At 44.7% G+C, this 19,060-nt stretch overlaps 1 long non-coding RNA gene across 1 annotated transcript; it reads left to right on the forward strand.

Moving 5' to 3' along the window:
* Positions 1-3,034: 3,034 nt before the first annotated feature.
* Positions 3,035-16,044, forward strand: LOC130125583 (uncharacterized). The gene is made up of 4 exons (XR_008811460.1): positions 3,035-3,104; positions 6,675-6,784; positions 9,815-9,845; positions 16,025-16,044. It is a non-coding gene; the product is annotated as an uncharacterized LOC130125583 (long non-coding RNA).
* The last annotated feature ends 3,016 nt before the right edge of the window (positions 16,045-19,060 follow it).

Raw genomic sequence — 19,060 nt, forward strand, 5'->3', positions numbered from 1 at the left:
GCAGAGGCTCGAATGGTGAAGTTACTGCAGTAATGGAAGAGATGGAGATTAAAATGTGTCTGTCTTGTGGTCTTGTACTGTCCTTAAGGGTAGATAAACCTTCGCACTAACACGATCAGAGGCTCAGCTTCAGTGACTTCTGAGTCCGATTGCTGCTTTTTGTATTGCTAGACAACCAGGATAATCATATCCACCAAAGTAATCGATGGTATTTATTGTCTATTTGTTTTGATTGTTGTTTGCCGACAAGCAAATTGCCATGGAAGTAAAAGTTTTTTTATCTGGTGGGTTTGAAGGACCGTCCCATGGCCAAAACCCCACAAATGTAACCTCAGTGATGTGATTAGTGATTGTGATGATAATGGTGATGCACATTTCTCTGCCTTGAGGACTTTCCCCATTACTTATTTAACTCTCTCAACTGAAATATCCAAGAGTATTATAATTCAACCACCCTCCCAGCTTAGGCCTGTTATCTGGTCTTCATGCATGCTCAATAATCCAGGTAATAAAATCACAGAAAGTTGAATTGGTTCATCTGGACACGGCGTTTGTTGAGAGAAATGTTTCATCAATCATCTAAGTGACCTCTTCGGTCTCATTTGACTGCAGGTATCCCCACCCTTATAAACAATACTGCGGCATAACGACCCAAACCAATGATCGGTGTCATATGCAAATTGCCGTGACCATTAACTAGAGTTGAATGGCCATGTGTACTATTCAGAGGATTGGGGAATAGTTGTAATCAAAGCATTGTAAGATGACGACAGACGTACTCTTAGCCCCCCCCCCCCCCGGTTCAGGGATGGTCATTCCCTCTTCACATGGATGGCCTCTTTGACTCCCTGTTCACCCCAAGGGTCAGATCCCCCAGCACAAACAGAGCAATATAGTGTATGCTGTTAAGTGCCAGGAGGATTGCCGTGACTTGTACACTGGGGAAACCAAACAGACGCTGGCCAAGAGGATGGCACAACACAGGAGAGCTAACGTGTCAGGCCGGGACTCCGCAGTCTACACCCATCTACAGGCCAGTGGCCACTCTTTCAAGGATGAGGATGTGCACATCCTTGACAGAGATGAACGCTGGTTTGAACGGGGAGTCAAAGAGGCCATCTATGTGAAGAGGGAATGACCATCGCTGAACCGATGGGGGGGGAGGGGTCTCTCTATAAATGTTGTATCCAGATGGATTGATTCAGCTTTCCATGGGCTGTTATCTGGGTTCCCAGAAATATGTTGAGGACTGAATTTACAGAGGGTTTGATGTGTCCCTGATGTAATGAGCCCATTATTAGTGTCTCCCTAGTCTACAGGCCGACAGTTATTAGAGTTGTTTTCAACCCGGGAGTGATTTGAAGTGAAGCACTCTGCCGTGCCTGAAGGGGCAGTTGCAGCGTAGACACAAAGGCAACCCACTCAAGCCTTCAAAATAACTGCATCTCTTTTTACCCCTTGTGGACTATTCATATCTTTCTCTTTCTCCCTGTCTCCCTAGAGTCTTCCTCCTTCTCTTTGTCAGTAGAGAGGACAGTCAAGCGTATTTAGCCCTCAATCACAGTTGTGTACAGTCTCTGAGGGCTTTGCATTACCACAGCGAAGAACAGGTGGATGTGGTGGATACAGTACAAAGGACAGTAAACACCACTCACTATACTTAAATAAGTGCCTCGATTTGGATACACAACAACTCAGCAGAAAAATAAAATTAGGAAAAAAAGGGAGAAATCTCAGCAAGAGCATTGACAGGAGGGAGACCTCATCCAGGGCTGATAGGTGTGCAGTAGGTGCTGAGAGGGCAAGGTAGAAAATGAGGTGACCGGGCATCCGGGTGGCATAGCGCTCTATTCCATTGCCTACCAACACGGGGATCGCCGGTTCAAATCCCTGTGTTACATCCGGCTTGGTTGGGCGTCCCTACAGACACAATTGGCCGTGTCTGCGGGTGGGAAGCCAGATGTGGGTATGTGTCCTGGTTGCTGCACTAGCACCTCCTCTCGTCGATCAGGGCGCCTGTTCGGGGAGAGGGGGAACTGGGGGGGAATAGAGTGATCCTCCCACGCAAGCACTACGTCCCCCTGGTGAAACTCCTCACTGTCAGGTGAAGAGAAGTGGCTGGCGACTCCACATGTATCGGCGGAGGCATGTGGTAGTCTGCAGCCCTCCCCGGATTGGCAGAGGGGGCGGAGCAGCGACCGGGATGGCTCAGAAGAGTGGGGGTAATTGGCCGGATACAGTTGGGGAGAAAAAGAGGGGAAAAAATCCAAAAGTAAAAAAAAAAAGAAAAAAAGGGGACCGATTTCAGAAACAAAACACAACGTGAAAGCACTTAGTAGCTACTCACTTTGGTGATAATGAAACCTTGCAAATAAGAAAAGTGGATGCTGGGAAGTTGTAGGCATGAACTTGGAGCTCACACAGACTTTGTTTCAGTTCCTTTTAACAGATGAGTGTATTTCTTAACAGGGTGATGCAGAACAGGAGGGGAGGCTACACTGCTAACGGCATCTAAGAGAGAAGAATAAAAACCCAATTTAACCTCACAGAGGACTACAGAGAGGCTGCGATTTGAGCATTGAGACCCACATCTCCCACCACTCTCTCGTCCTTCCTGCTGTCGCAGTTTCAACTGGACAATTTGTTCTGTTCCCGAGCAACCACGAGGTGTGCGAGAGGATTAATTCTCATGCTCCTTCAGGGGGGATCACAGCCTTCAACTGTTCAGCGACAGAAAGACTGAGCTTCACCGTTCCTTTACGCACTCCACCGAGGACTACCCTGGATCCTTTTATGTAATAAGAATTTCAAAGCGTTCGGGTCCCACCAAATAATATCTGCTCAGTGCAACTGAAGTTTTGTCTGCAGAAAAACAAAAAAAAAATTTCAACATCTTTAAATGGTTTTCCAGTGAAGAGCCCAAGTGTCAAGTCTCTGCCTTCAAGTGAGATCTTCACTCCCCACTGGAGGATCTCCAACCAGCCCTTAAGGACACACTGACCCAGAGAAGACCAGCAGGCTGAAAGAGGAGATGGGTAACAAGAACACCACCTCCCAGAACTGTCCCGATGCCAGCAGCATTCAGAAAGACGATACTGCCACAGGTATAATCTTCCTTCCTCTGTGTTAGAGAAATTCTGCCTTAAAAGTTTGACTGAGATTAAAAAAAACAACAACATTATATACGGCTTTAAAAACATTCTGCAACTATTTTTTGTTTGTGAATGACTAATACTGTGTTTTTTTAATACCGATATCCATAACTGTTCTCAGTTCTCTCAAGAACTGTGCAGGAGTGGTCTAGTCCTCATTAATATTCATGAGCTGGCGGTTGAGTGACAAGTATAAGGAAGAGGTTGGTGGTGAGGGTGGGCGGAGTTTCATAATTTGATGATTTGTTCTGAGTGTGGCTGAGTATAAATGAGTGTCTGATGACATCATGAGTATCAGAAAAAAGATCAGCCGATAGACGCTGAACAAGGGGGAACTCTTTTAAAAAGGAAAATAGAAAAACTCAGTTTTTCCTTCTATGCTTATATTTTTTCTAGTTTCAAAGGTTTATTTGTCACATACTTCACGTACAAGTACAATGAGCGGCGAAATGCGTTTATGCTCCAATTAGAAGAAGTAGAACAACATGTATATAGGAATCAAATTTTAAAAAGTTAAAATCTGGGGAGTATACAGAAGGTGTACTCTGATAAATATCTATATACAAATATATAAATCTGTAAATGTAAAAATATGCAAATATTTGTATGAAGGAAGGTGTCAGAGGCAAAGTGTCGGTGGTAACAGTTCTTAGTATACACAGTGTAAGTTGTTAATGTCATTGTTCGTTGGTGGTAAGTTCCTGCTTAAAGAAGAAACTGCCTCTGAGTCTCTGTGTTGGCCTCGTGGATGTGGAGGCGTCTGCTTGACCGCAGCAACTGAAACAGTCCGTTATTGGGATGATGGGGAGCTATAATAATCCTTCTAGCCCTGGTTCTGCACCGCCTGGTGTGTAAGTCCTGTAGGGGGGTGACCGGGATCACAGTCAGGAGCAAGAGACAGTACAAAATGCATGATAATTAAAGTTAGTTTGGAAACTATTAGTATTTTAAAGTTTGTCCAGCTTAAAAAAAAAAAAAATCCAAAAAAAAAAAAATCCAAAAAGAAAACAACCCCCCCCCCCCCAAAACACTGAAACTCCAGAATGACAAGCTGTCACTGTTGGTGAGGATGGAAATCATTTTATGGATGCATAATAGTCACCAGAGCTCAGTCATTGAAGTACGTCTAGCACTAGTAAATCTCCTTTAAAGTACCCTCGACTTACATTATTGCTGCAGAAGCTCAGAGGGCGTTTCGATTGAGAGCAGCAGATCGAAAGCTTTGTCGACAAAGTCTAATCTTATTTGCTATTTGTCACTTTGTGATCCCCATGAACGGTCACGGTCTTGTGTAAACAGGGCTTCAGATAATCAGAATGATAGAAAGCTTCTGGGAGGCCTCAGCGGTTACTGTGGGACGCAGCTGGACTCGATAAGCTGTGTTATATAACACACGTGCAATAGCTAGCGGGGACTAATTGTCACAGTAATGTCTGTGTCTGTGGGCAGGGGGGCCGATAAGATGTCAGTGCAGGTCGCCATTGGTAACCCGCTGGGGTAACAGCATGATTATCAAACTGCCTCAGCATCAACCACTGGTTTTGTGGCCGCCCTGTCAGATGCAATCACATTGGTGAAAATGACAGGCAGATTGTGGTTGTCTAGCTGTACTCTACAGAAAATGGGCTAGTTTGTCAATAGTTGTTGCTTGGTTTTTTCCTTGGCAAACTGGATAGGGCAGGCAACATCACTGCAGACCCATCACACCCTGGTCACCGCCTGTTCCTACTCCTCCCCACTGGTAGGCGCTACAGAGCACTGTACCCCAAAACAACCAGATACAAAAACAGTGTCTTTCCACGGGCTGTCATTCAAATGAACGCTTCACACTGTCAAATAAATCCAACCATTTTGTATATACTGTACTGTACATTGTACGTATACTGGTACACTGTCATGTCCATTTACCTCAGGCATGTATGTAAGTAACCTTGCTAACATCTATTTCAGCATCTCCGATATATTCTCTGCACCATTGCACTTTATCACCTCTTATTTCACCTGTATAAGTCAATCCTTGTGTATATGTCTGAAGATTGTTGTGTTGTAGTGTTGTTATTCTATGTTAGGTACACAGAGCCACGAAACCGGAGTCAAATTCCATGTGTGTGCAAACCAACATGGCCGATAAACTTGATTCTAATTCTGATTCTGATAAGGAGACGAGGTGGAGTGAAGTGTAGCTGGATGGTATAGCTACATGTAGAAACTATATATAATAAGGCATTAGCATTCTTCATTCATTTTCCAATAGAATAAGCTAGACTTGACTAGCCGAGTATATGCTGTCCTCGGCTGACTGAGTGCACTCCTCTAGTATACAAGAGGAGTGCACTCAGTAGAGTGCAGAGCTCCACCAGGCATACGCAGCTCCCCTTCTCAGGTTTTCGGACATGTGACAAATCACCCCTTTTTTGTCTACCAGGAGAAGGGAAATACATGCACACAGGTACAGAAATTACAGTATTTGTCCTGCCATTATAAGACTTTTGCACAGCGTCCAAGTCGACTGAACGGGAAATATGGAAAAAGTTGTTAATATGCAGCGCTCAAGCTGAAAAAATCGACCTAATAAAAACGTTTTGCCTGTCAGTCTGTGGATGTGCAGCCTCCTTGGTGGACCCTCGCACTAAAGTGACCAAGTCTGACATGAAATGACAGAGATCAGGCTACCATAATTTCAAAGTCGTTATTAAAAGACTTCAAATGTGTTTAACCATCACGGTTTTCGTGATATAAAATGAATCAAGGTGAATGGCTGCTCTGCTGATTGACTTGCATTCATAAAACAACGGTAAGAAAACAAAGCTCAGCCATGGAAAACGTTTTATCGTAGCTACTGAGATGATTTCCAGCTGTGACTGGGATTAATTCTACTCTTGAAATTGTATATTTATGGCGGAGTTTTAACATTGGAGACTATTGGCATTTCCGCATAGTGGTGAGGTGAATTCTTTTTTGTTCATCCAGTGTTTCTCCAGTTCTCCTGTGCTGAGATGAGCAGTGAATAATTGGCTGGCTTGCAAAATATGACGACTTCTCATTTACTTTCAAGGTTCATACCCAAATACATAATGTTTCTGTTCTGACACTGACGCTGCCAGATCTGACTCAGCTGTACATGAGTCAGGCTTGTGCACAGTTGACTCAGAGTGGGCAGCGACAGAAAGCAGTGTTGTTCGAGCGAGCTGGAGAGTGAATGGATAGAGAGAGTGGCGGTAGCGAGAAGAAACATTTTTCAAAGGTTTTTAATCACCGCAAGCAACCACAAGAGCTTCTTCATCATACAGCCATAACTGCACAAAAATGTTTAGGCTGATAGGTTCAGTAGCTGTCGTCACACACACACACACACACACACACACACGCATAATCCCCTCCAGGCTACCACCTGTCAGAGATAATAATCGGTAGATTAGAAATCAACAACCGAGATTTCAATCACTTCTGGTTGGAGACAGTCCGGTAAAACATTGTTGTTTTTGAGAAATATAATATCATGATATTTCTGCTTACTTCTAGGAAGTACTGCAATGGAAAGGCCCCCAGGCCCTAGCCCAGAGCTTCTGGCCTCCCTGCAGTTCCTAGGAGAAGACAATGACTACACACTGCTGCCTAAGTCCTTACACCAGGTATGTGTGTGTGTGTGTGTGTGTGTGTGTGTGTGTGTGTGTGTGTGTGTGTGTGTGTGTTTATTTAGCCAAACATAAGAGATTTATGTTTGTGTGCTTGCAGTTATTTGTACGTGTTTGCATTTGCGCTCGTGTGTGGGCGGGTGTATGAATGCTTCTGTGTCTCGGTGCACATCTTGATGCTTTGCAATGCATCATTCTCCTGAGCTGGGCTTCATCATCTAGTTTTAAAAAGAAATTCATCTGTGTCATTTGATTGTTTAAGAAGGGGAATTGCACGCTATGTGGAAGCTCAGTGACTTGTCAACCCATTAAATAACAGTGGTTGATAAAGAGGAAAGGACCCCTGAAAATCCTGAACTTCTGGGTATTGCTCAAAGTGACATCATTTGAAGAGGCTGAGGTAAAAGGGAATATTATGTCATTCTTCCGCTGCCCAGATTTTCATGCAGTTGCTGGGACTTGAACTTGCAACCAACAAGTCACTGGTTCATTGGCTACACCTCCCAGCCTCCTGAGAGTGTTGTTCAGGTGCATACTATATGGACATGTTATATAGGGGATCGACATGGTGTAAAATAAGGCTTAACTGATTTGGTTTCAGAGATTATCGAAACCACACGACAGACTGTCTTCACAATGCTCATGTTTCATTACTGTACACCACAAATTCCTAATCATGTTTCGATAATATGAGTTATTTGGCTCGGCTATGCCACTGAACCGAGAAACCTTTATTGATGGACTGTTCTTCATTGCCAACCCAAGTAATAATGAAATTAAATACCTGATTATTCATCATTAGATACTTGCGAGAGAATGAACCTGTGTTGAAGGCTGATTCTAAGATGGGGCTTGTCATGTAAGTGTTGTACTACTACACAGTGGTAGAGTAGGGGCACACTTCTCCTACATGTTTGCAGCTGACTTAATATGCGTCATTTTCCAGCATGTACCGAACATCCGTTTGGCCGCAGATGACATTCCACAGTGACAGATATTCAGTAGAAAAATTGCTGTCGACGCAGCACTTAAACATCCTCATTGATCATTGGATGTTTTTGAAAAAACATCAAACTCTCCCCAAGGGCCTCATTTGCTCAAATCTCGGTGGAGTAAACTGTTATTTCGGAAAACACCTGGAGTGCATAGATAGCCATTTAGGGCCAAAACGTCCTCAAAATATGAGCCATTCTTGTACACAATTCCTCCCCACCCCCCTTTTCTCCCCAGTTGTACTTGGCCAATTACCCCACTCTTCCGAGCCATCCCGGTCTCTGCTCCACCCCCTCTGCCGATCCGGGGAGGGCTGCAGACTACCACATGCCTCCTCTGATACATGAGGAGTCGCCAACCGCTTCTTCTCACCTGACAGTGAGGAGTTTCACCAGGGGGACGTAGTGCGTGGGAGGATCACGCTATTACCCCCAGTTCCCCCGCTCCCCTGAACAGGTGCCCCAACCGACCAGAGGAGGCGCTAGTGCAGCGACCAGGACACATACCCACCACCGGCTTCCCACCCGCAGACACGGCCAATTGTGTCTGCAGGGATGCCTGACTAAGCCGGAGGTAACACGGGGATTCGAATACATGATGTCCGTGTTGGTAGGCAACAGAATAGACTGCCATGCCACCCTGACGCCCTCTCAGGCACACTTTATGAGGTAGCCATTGTAGTGGGACACCTGCAGAGCACATGCAGAGCACCTGGCACAGTAAAGCATCTTAAAGCTTTACTGTTGAGACAATCTTGTGTTTCATACTGTTTACCAAACCTTTGGTATTTTTGTCACCATAGACACTATATTGTAGTACACTGTAGACAGTCTACCCAATGCCAGTGCCTCTCAGATTATCAGAACAATCTATTTCTCCACCTGCATGTTTTTGTGAGGCGGAGGTTGCTACAGCCTGTTCTCTGGTGTGTGTCTGTTTTTCGGTATCTTTGCCACATCTTGAAAGCAAAATACTTAACTAGAAACCCTGCAAAAGAGTCCCTTGAGAAGAGTGTTATATGTCATATCTAATACTGAAATGCTTTAGGCAGCACAGTGGCCCAGTGGTTAGCACTGTTGCCTCACAGCAAGAAGGTTCGAACCCCAGTCCGTCCCGCGTCCTTTCTGTGTGGAGTTTGCATGTTCTGCCCGTGTCTGTGTGGGTTTCCTCCGGGTGCTCCGGTTTCCTTCCACCATCAAAAAGACATGCATGTTAGGGTTAATGCTCCTGTCTGTGCCCCTGAGCAAGGCAATGGAAAGAAGAACTTGAGTTGGGCCCTGCCCCGGGTGCTGCAGCTGCCCACTCCTCCTATACAATAGGATGGGTTAAATGCAGAGAACATATTCTTTGTAAGAATACAATGACAAAATGAAGTGGGCTTTCTTTTTCTACTTAAATGCTTTAAGACCCATATGGTATCGAGGGGTGAATAGAGTGCTACAGAGAGCTGTAGATTCAGGGATTATTAGCATTTTAGAAAAAAAAAACTAAGGTGGAGGCTTCCATAGAATATTCTAAACCACCCAGTGGATGTGGATTTAGGGTTACGAGTGCCTGGGTAGGAGACGGAGGAGAGAGACATGCTAACCCTCCGCACCATAAGCAGTTGCATGTGACTTTATGTTAACGTGGGTCGTTTTAGTGGCTCCATGTCTTGGTATGCAGCTGTCATGTGATCGCCGTCTTTAAGCGGGGGTTGAGGTAATTTCAAACGAAGACTCTCCCTGCCCGATCGCACAGATGAATTGGTGTTTGACAGCAATGTTATGGTGAAGGACAACCCGGTCCTCGGTATTGTTTTCGCAGCTTTATTGCCCTTTTCGATGTACAGCCCTATATTTTGCGGTCATTAAATACCCCCGTAGCTTCACGGGCTGACTACAGTCCTTGGGACTGAAATGCCGTCACACACAGAAAATGCAGATTTAACACATGACTTGACTCCCACTGTTATTTTCGAGTCGGTCACTGTGCACAAGTGTGCGTCAGTGTATGTGCTTTCTCTTAAATGTGTCTTTCATCTCTCTTTTTCAGATTGCAGAGGCTTACTCGCTGAAAGAAGACTGTATCCTTTTAGGAAATCGGTGAAATGGCTTTTCTGTTCTAATGCGTTGTGATGTTTGCTCTTCTGAGCTGCTCCACAATGACACAAGGAATGAGCTTGATAAACAGTGAAGGAGCGCTTTCCATTGGAGGGGATAAGTGCCTCCTCCATCTGTGTTTGATTACACACGGCGCTTCCTCCATGTCAACGTCCCCGGGAAAAGTACAATACTTTTATTTATTCTTTTTTTTAAATTTTTATTTCTACCATCAATGTGTTTGACCTGGTCTGGGGAAGTGGGGGAAGGCTGCAAATTAACATTAAAGGATTTTGATTTTTTTTTCCAATGGTACATTAAAGTTGGGATTTTTTTTTTTTAGCAGTGGAGCGTGTTGTACCTGTTCCTTCACAGGGAGGAGTTTTATCCCTCCCCTTCTTCTGTACCTGTCTGTCTGTCTGTCTGTCTGTCTGTGCCTGTCTATGTGTGTGTGTGTCTGTGCCTGTCTGTCTATCTGTCTGTCTGTCTTTCTGCCTGCCTGTGCCTGTCTGTGTGTCTGTCTGTGTGTATATCTGTCTTCCTGTCTGTCTGTCTATCTGCCTGCCTGTCTGTCTGTGCCTGTCTGTCAGTGTCTGTCCGTCTGTCTGTGTCCCTGTTTTTCTGTCTGCACGTCTTCTCTCACTGGCCCTCGTTGTAAGTCTTTCTGTCTTTCCTGTCTCTTACTGTCTGTCTGCAGCCCAGTTTGCTTTGTCTGTCATACCATATGCATGTCTGTCTTGTAGTGGGTCTCCTCCAGTATTTGTCCACTTTGTTGTCTGTCTGTCTGGTTGGCTGTCTGTGTTGTTGTTTTGTCTGTCTGTCTAGTAGTCTGCTTGTCCTGTCTTCCTGCCCCTTGTGTTTGTCTTTCTTTCGGTTTTCCTTCCCGGCCCCCCCCCCTTTTTCATTTGCATGTTTTCTCATCTAACCGTTTTTCCTTTTTTCTCAGTGTCCATGTTGTTTCTCTGTGTGCATCTGCCTGCCTGTCAGGCCATCTTGGAGTCGGCGGGTGTTCCCCATTTGGCGGCAAGTCCCATATTTGCAGCAATTTCCTCTGGCTGACAGGGCGTTAATGTTGCTACGCCTGTTTGTACTCCTTTACCTTGGCAACTGTCCTGTAATGGAGAGGACTGTGTGTGTGTGTGTGTGGTGGACATAAGAAGCAGACAGAGAGAGAGAGAGAGAGAGAGACAAAGGGAGAGAGAGAGAGAGAGACAAAGGGAGAGAGAGAGTTTGATACCATCAAACAGAGGAGGAGGTTGTGCAAGAGGTGGCTAGAGGAGAGATGCACGTAGAAGTAGAAAAAAAGAAAACTGTCAGAGGGGGCGTCTGATAATCTAGGGCTAGACTGTGGATGACATCTGGCTCGGGGGAAGTGGGATGTGCTGTTGGTGGTGGGGGGGGTGTTGAATAGGAAAACCGTAATCCGGGCCGAAACAAAAACATCCCATTGAGTGATGAGGAAGCCGTTTCGTGACTTCTGAACTTTCAGAGAAATATCCGTATCGCGTGGCGGCCGGTTGTTTCACCGCTCCACCAGTCATCGGTAATATTCTGGATAATGTGCACAGAGCATGTTTGAGGCCGGTCGTCTCTACATCCCCTATGCTCGCCTGAAGGTATTTGCAGGTAAAAGCATTTAAGTCTTAATTCTTAAAAGTTTGAGGGATTTTTAAGATTCCTTCTAGATTATTATTATTATTATTACTATTATTGTTATTATTATTATTATTATTATTATTATTATCATTATTATTATTATTATTATTATTATTATTGAGGTCTGGCTCCACAAAGATTTGCAGTTTCATTTAAAATGTCCTTTGAAAGAATAAAATAACCCTTAGTTTCTTCTTAAGCACAGGTTTAATCTATCATCAGGCCATTGTGGTTTACTTCCTGTTTTGTTGTGGTGATTTCTCTGTGTGTTTATGCTGCAAAAGCAGTTGCCGTTGATCAGTCCAGATTGCAGCGCACCAGCTAAATACCTTAAATTTATCATTTGAACTGGGGCTGCTGAGGTCCTAGACCATCACAAACAGCTTGTCTGATTTTTTTTGCTTTCACCAAATGTCCTGGATATAATTTGCTGCCTCAGAATCAAAGCTCTCATGTGGTGCCGTCTCTTCCCATTCGTTGTCACAGTGTTGTCTAGTCGAACTCACAGCCATTTTGGCCTTGTGTAATTTCCTCTGTTGCGTTGTCGCTGATGCAATCAGATTAGTGGGCCACTCAGTTCCTTTCGCTTGTGCGTTTTACATTTTTGAAGGTATTTAGAGGTATTTAGCTGACGCTGACATCTAGAGCAGTTAAATAAACGAGCAGATTGGTTTATTGTCTTGCCCTCACATACTTCCACTTGTTGTGTGGGCTGTTTATGGACACCAGGGCCCACGCCTGAGATCAAACCGGTCATGTTTTGGTCAAAGGACAGTCTTTTTATATTCTCTGCACCATTGCACTTTATTGCCTCTTATTTCGCCTGTATATAATCAATCCTTGTGTATATATCTGAAGATTGTTGTGTTGTAGTGTTGTTATTCTATGTTCAGCACACTGAGAGAGCCACGAAACCGGAGTCAGATTCCACGTTTGGGCAAACCTACATGGCCAGTAAACATGATTCTGATTCTTTCTAGACAATGGATTACTTGAAGAATAATGTCAATCAATCAATCAAGTTGCATTTTATATAGTGCTTTTCTAGCTGCAGCAGCCACTCAAAGCGCTTTACATTTCTGATCAAATCTGAATTTCAGACGCCTGTTATAACAGAACAGCAGCTGTTTTCTGTGCTATCGCTACCTATTTCGTATGCGTAAGGCCGCCGAAATGTGATTTACAATGATTAACTTATTCACACGTGTATTACAAAAAGATTTGACACGGGCCGTTTGAGACTACTGACATTAAGCAGACCAGTGACAGACCTTACTTAGTCGGTATGCAGATAATGGACCGTCGACAGCAGTGGACTGGTCACCAGAAACTACACAGTTATTTTGCTGCACCTAACGTTACCATATCCATTATCACCACGTGGGAATGAATCAGAGCCTCTGAACAGCACACAGGCTTTGCACATCAACATGGCCGAACGGGTCTCTATGTTAACTGTTCCAATAGATTTAATCATTTCAGCGCATGCCAGGCTAACCACGTGCATAAGAACCAGTTGTCACTCAACACGTCAAACAGACCGATGAATGGGTGACATTGCTGACTAGTGAGCCGCTATTGCAGCAGTGTTGTCAACCAGCACTTGCTGCCATCAGCGTTACCGTGGGCCTAACGTGATATTTAACATCCTGTGACTTTACAACTACCATATCATCCATAACTGCTTGGTTTTCTAGTAACAAACGACGTGGGCTGAGTATTAATCTTAACAATATGACTGGTTATTTCTCCCAAATTTACTGATTACACTGCGGCCGTATCCACGTGTCACTTTTTCTTGCATTTAAAAACACAAGGCGAAACAAATAACAGCTCAACACCACATTAGCCAGTATTTTATAGAAGTTGTTAATTACTCTCTCTTTTGCGCGACATGTGTTTGTTGACACACTGTTTGCCAGTGTTTCTTGAGATATGAATGAAAAGACCATGTGTGCAATCAGAGAACTGGAATTCTTGAAGTCCATGAGTTGCGGATAATGAAGGCTCAGCGTTTTCAGTTTTTATTTTTCAAAGCCATCCAGCATGCCGAATTTCGCCGCAAGAGGACACTGTTACATAACCTCACACGAACAGGAACAACTTTTGGATCCGTGGAAACATAAAATCCGGGTGAAAATCAGTTTAAACCGATCTGCTCCTTTTAAAAAAATCTGGGTATTTTTTGGTGAAAATCGGTAAAAGCTGAAAACGCTGAGCTTTGCAGATAATGACAGTAGGGTGGAGGGTGTGAAATGAGGGACGGCGTTGCACGTATCTGAATGCACTTTATGTTTGCACTTGTCTGTGCTGTGCACTTTATGTCCGTTACTGCACTATATTTTATGTATTTTTATGTGGCAGCCAAGACAAATTTCCCTCGGGACAGATAAAGGAATCTTGAATCTTTTCTTTTCAATGGGGCAGCGTCCGAGTGATGTCACAGCATCGCTGTCGCTATGGACGCGTCACAGGAAGTCAGACATGCGGAGCACGTTAGACAGTACAGCATGGCTGTGTTTCCAACACCAACTCACGTGTACGCCGCCATAAATCCGATAATATTAACCCCGAATGATGTACCCGGTGCAAAGTTTACATCGGAGACTGAGGTGCACAGTAACCTGCAACTAAAAAGATGGTTGCAGTGTCGTGGACTACCGAGGACAGGAAAAAGAGCAGGAGCTGGTTGACCAGTTAGTTGAGGGGGCGTGTCAGTTGTCACACAGCATAAGGTTTCCCATTTTCACTTCACTTGGCTATGTAGGCTACTACATACATTCAGATTTGAAATCAACCCATTTCATATGAGGTTAAAGTACAGCTTTTCAGCGTTTAGCTTCTATTATTGACCCTGTCAGTAGCGGACCGGCCTGGGAGCACCGGGGCAAAGTACCGACCCCCCCCCCCCCACTCATGGTTTTATGAACACTTGATTACAGTTAAATTAGTGGACTCGTTTTATTAGCTTTTATTAACTTTTTAATATTTTATTTTATTTTATAATGTTAACTTGTCCCAATAATTTAAGTGGTCTGAAATACTGGGACTATATATAAAAAAAGTGTTAGTTTCTAAATGGTGAATCCGATATTTATTTATTTTTGAAAATTCTGTTTATTCATTTTCCATGTTTACAGTATAACAAGAGAGACAAACATAACAGCTCACACCCAGTGCCACAATAAGATATGCATCTTACGTTTATCATTCACTGTACACACACACACCACTACACTCTCCCACATAGAGATAGGATTTTTATCATGACTCCCACACCCCGAAATATGGACACGGAGAATGATGATAAGATAAAAATGAAAATATGTAAAATAATTAGTAAATCAAAACAGATAAAAATGAAAATATGTAAAATAATTAGTAAATCAAAACATTAAATAGATTCCATGTAATTCATCCATGAATGTGAATCCGATATTTATACAAGCACCCTCTAATAAAAGCTGAAAATCTGTACTTGAACCACATATGAAATTGTTTGATTTAAAATCTGAACTTTTGTAGCAAATAGCCAAATGAAGAGAAAATTCTCCTTTGCACCAGACATTAAGGAAGACACTGTATATTGGTTTAGATTATGTGTGACTTCCATAATACCATAGCAGCAATGTTTTATGTACACCATGGCACACTAGAAAAAATAGATGAAAACGGCAAAAAAATTACACAAAAAAATGAAGAAAATTACAACAAACTGCTTACTTCTAATGTAGTTGTAGTCTAGTGCATCCGATGTCTGACTTGCGTTTGCTGCGAAGCTTCCACTTCCGCTTGGGAAGGGCTAAAAATAGCTCGTGGACGCTGCCCCATATCCCCCCTTTTCCTCCTCCCAATTGTGTCCGGCCAATTACCCCATTCTTCTGAGCCGTCCCGGTCACTGCTCCACCCCCTCTGCCAATCCGGAGAGGACTGCAGACTACCACATGCTTCCTCCGATACATGTGGAGTCGCTAGCCGATTCTTTTCACCTGACAGTGAGGAGTTTCGCCAGGGGGACGTAGCGCATGGGAGGAGCACGCTATTCCCCCCAGTCCCCCCCCCCCCAAACAGGCGCCCCGACTGACCAGAGAAGACGCTAGTGCAGCGACCAGGGCACATACCCACATCCGGCTTCCCACCTGCAGACATGGCCAATTGTGTCTATAGGGATGCCCGACCAAGCCGGAGGTAACACTTGTTTGAACTGACGATCCGTGTGTTGGTAGGCAACGGAATAGACTGTTACATTACCTTGGATGCCTGTAATCTTGAATCTTGATCACTGTCACCACCACAAAAACATTTTTTATTCATGCTTGAGTCAGTTTTTGAGTCATACTGAGAAAATCTGAGGGCCTTTTGTTATTTAGTTCTCTTCAGTGTGTGTTGCTGTGGCTGCTGATACGAGTGTGAGTACAGTCTACTTGTGACATCAGTGTTGTTTTTATAAACTATTGCTGGGTGTGTTTTATTGTGTGTTACTGACCTTAACCCTGGATGCTACCAGACCAGTGCGCTCTCCATTTCCTTCATCTGGAGAAGCTTTACCACGAACGCCTGTTGTCCAACCTTGTCACCCAACAGGAGGATTGGGGTACGGCGTGCAAGCTGTTCATCTGCAACCATTTGTCCAAATCAGCTGTTTTCAATGACAGAAAGAGCAGGACTTGGATTAAAATCCATTGTATGAGCATGAGATCATGAGCGTATCTGGGAGGGAGGGAGAGAAAGAAATACAATGTGTGTTATTGTTTTGCGCGTCTGTGTGTGCTTCATATAGCTGTTCATACATTTTGTGGGCTCAAACAGCTGTGTTTATGTGCGATATCCTGTGTGCTATGTGTGTTTGCAGAGAGACAGTGGAGGGAGAAGAAGAACACAAAGGGCGGTCAGCCCGATGATATCGGCCGGGAGCACATAGAGGCCCTAAGCCAGATCTGCAGGACACACCAAAAGTAAGATGGCACAGAAGTTACAGGGCTGTAGTCGGCCTACTAAATGTAGTAAGCCCCCCCCCCCCCAAACCGGACCTTTTCATTCCGAGAACAGGACTCCTAATGCAAGCCGGACTTTGACCTACTATGGCTACAAATACACTGCTTTATAGCATAGTAAAACTCGTAGTTTAGTGGAAGACTCACCAAATAATGGATATTTCAGACTTGTTACCCCATTTTCCGAGCCGTCCCGATCTCTGCTCCACTGCCTCTGCCAATCCGGGGAGGGCTGCAGACTATCACATGCTTCCTCCGATACATGTGGAGTCGCCAGCCGCTTCTTTTCACCTGACAGTGAGGAGTTTCGCCAGGAGGATGTAGCGCGTAAGAGGATCACGCTATTCCCCCTAATTCCCACTCCCCCCCGAACGGGCACCCCGACTGACCAGAGGAGGCGCTAGTGCAGCGACCAGGACACATACCCGTATCTGGCTTCCCACCCGCAGACATGGCCAATTGTGTCTGTAGGGATGCCCGACGATCGGCGATCCCTGTGTTGGTAGGCAACAGAATTGATCGCTACGCTACCCGGACACAGAATCATGCATTCATAAATACCGTGCGTCATCCTTTGAACGTCCTATACTGCCTCCAGAGGATGGGATCCAAGACATCAACTGACTTTAAATGCTTTTTAGCATCACTTTGTAATTTGTCTTCACTGACGCTCATCTGTTTGATGCTGTAGGGGAAGTGATCTTATACCTGTATGCCTTACAAAATAGCCCAACGTTCCCATGGCCCAGCTCATATCCAGACAGGGCATGCCGCCTTAGTAAATCAGTTTCATCCTCTACTAATGCCGGTCGCATTTCCTGATTCCCATCATTAGTCTCCAGCTGAAAACTTTAGGGCCAGTTTTTCCCATTTTCCCCATAACTGATTGCTGATTTTTTTCTCCATGTAGGGAAAAAAAGTAACATGGCCAAGACAAACTGTTGATAAAGCACTAAACACTGATGGCAGAAAAGGAAAAATCAAAATCCTTGAAAAAAAAACATTTGGAGATAAGACAACCACTCCAGGATACTTTTTTCCTCTGGTCATAGAGCCAGAGAGGTTTTTGTGTTAGTCTGCCCTGTGACTCACCCATGCCACGTCCCTCCTACTATGCAGCTCTGTCATTGGATGTATGCTGCATGGGAACCAGATGCCAGCGCACACTCTCAGGCATGGGCCTGCAGCCATTTAACCATTTAAAACCGCTGAGTCAAATACATTAAAACCCTTTCACCCTTAATCCAGTCCCACCTGTCTCTCTGTCTCATTTCTCTCTTCCTCCATCACTTCATTTTCTTTCTTTATTCCTCCCTTCCTTTTCTGCATATTCTCCTCTCTTAATAATGCCCTGCCTTTCTTTCTTTCTCCAAACAGGCCATCACTCATTGTGGAAAAGGTGAGACATTCGAACACCTTTCCTATTCTATCACTGTCTCTGGGATATATATTTCAACCTTTTGCCTTGTTGCATATGAGGAGTGACTGGCAAAGTTATTGATCGTTTCCACAGGACATGCCGGATACAGCACAGGAAATCCTCCAATATAAAGCGGAGCAGCGTGACGAGGATGAGACCGCAAGCGCTGATCATGAGGAAGGTGAAACACTTCACTATGTTGCTTTGTTGTTACCAAGAGCTTAAGGATACTACAGAATATTTGAGGTCTATCACTTTTTTCTACTCGCCTCTCATGTAGTACATAGGGAGGTTTCATTTCAAGTCATCCATCCATTCCTTCATACTGGACAAACAGCTCCAGTTCGATGCAATTAATGGGGGACAATTACACAATCTTCCAGTCAATGCAAAACAAAAAAAAAGCACTTTGTGGTTCAGCCAAAGCTAACAGGATGCTACAGCAGGCTGGCAGCACGGTGGCCCAGTAGTTAGCACTGTTGCCTCATAGCAAGAATGTCCTGGGTTTGAACCCCGAGCCTTCCCAGGTCTTTTCTGTGTGGAGTTTGCATGTTCTCCCCGTGTCTGCGTGGGTTTCCTCCGGGTGCTCTGGTTTCCTCCCACCATCAAAAAGACATGCATGTTAGGGTTAATACTTGTCTGTGCCCCTGACCAAGGCAATGGAAAGAAGAACTGGAGTTGGTCCCCGGGCGCTGCACACAGCTGCCCACTGCTCCTAGCTACACGGCTGCCCACTGCTTCCAGTGTGTGTGTTGGGATGGGTTAAATGCAAAGGAGGAATTTCCACATGGGGATTAATAAAGTACATCTCATCGTAGCGGGCGGTATGGTGGCGCAGTGGTTAGCGCAGTCGCCTCACAGCAAGAAGGTACTGGGTTCAAACCCTGGGGTAGTCCAACCTTGGGAGTCATCCCAGGTCCGCCTCTGTGTGGAGTTTGCATGTTCTCCCTGTGTCTGCGTGGGTTTCCTCCAGGGGCTCCGGTTTCCTCCCACAGTCCAAAGACATGTAGGTCAGGTGAATCGGCCATACTAAATTGTCCCTAGGTGTGAATGTGTGTATGTGTCTGTGTGGGCCCTGTGATGGACTGGCGGCCTGTCCAGGGTGTCTCCCTCCCTGCCACCCAGTGAC

Source organism: Lampris incognitus, chromosome 15 (assembly GCF_029633865.1).
Source record: "Lampris incognitus isolate fLamInc1 chromosome 15, fLamInc1.hap2, whole genome shotgun sequence".
In the NCBI taxonomy this organism is placed as follows: Eukaryota; Metazoa; Chordata; class Actinopteri; order Lampriformes; family Lampridae; genus Lampris; species Lampris incognitus.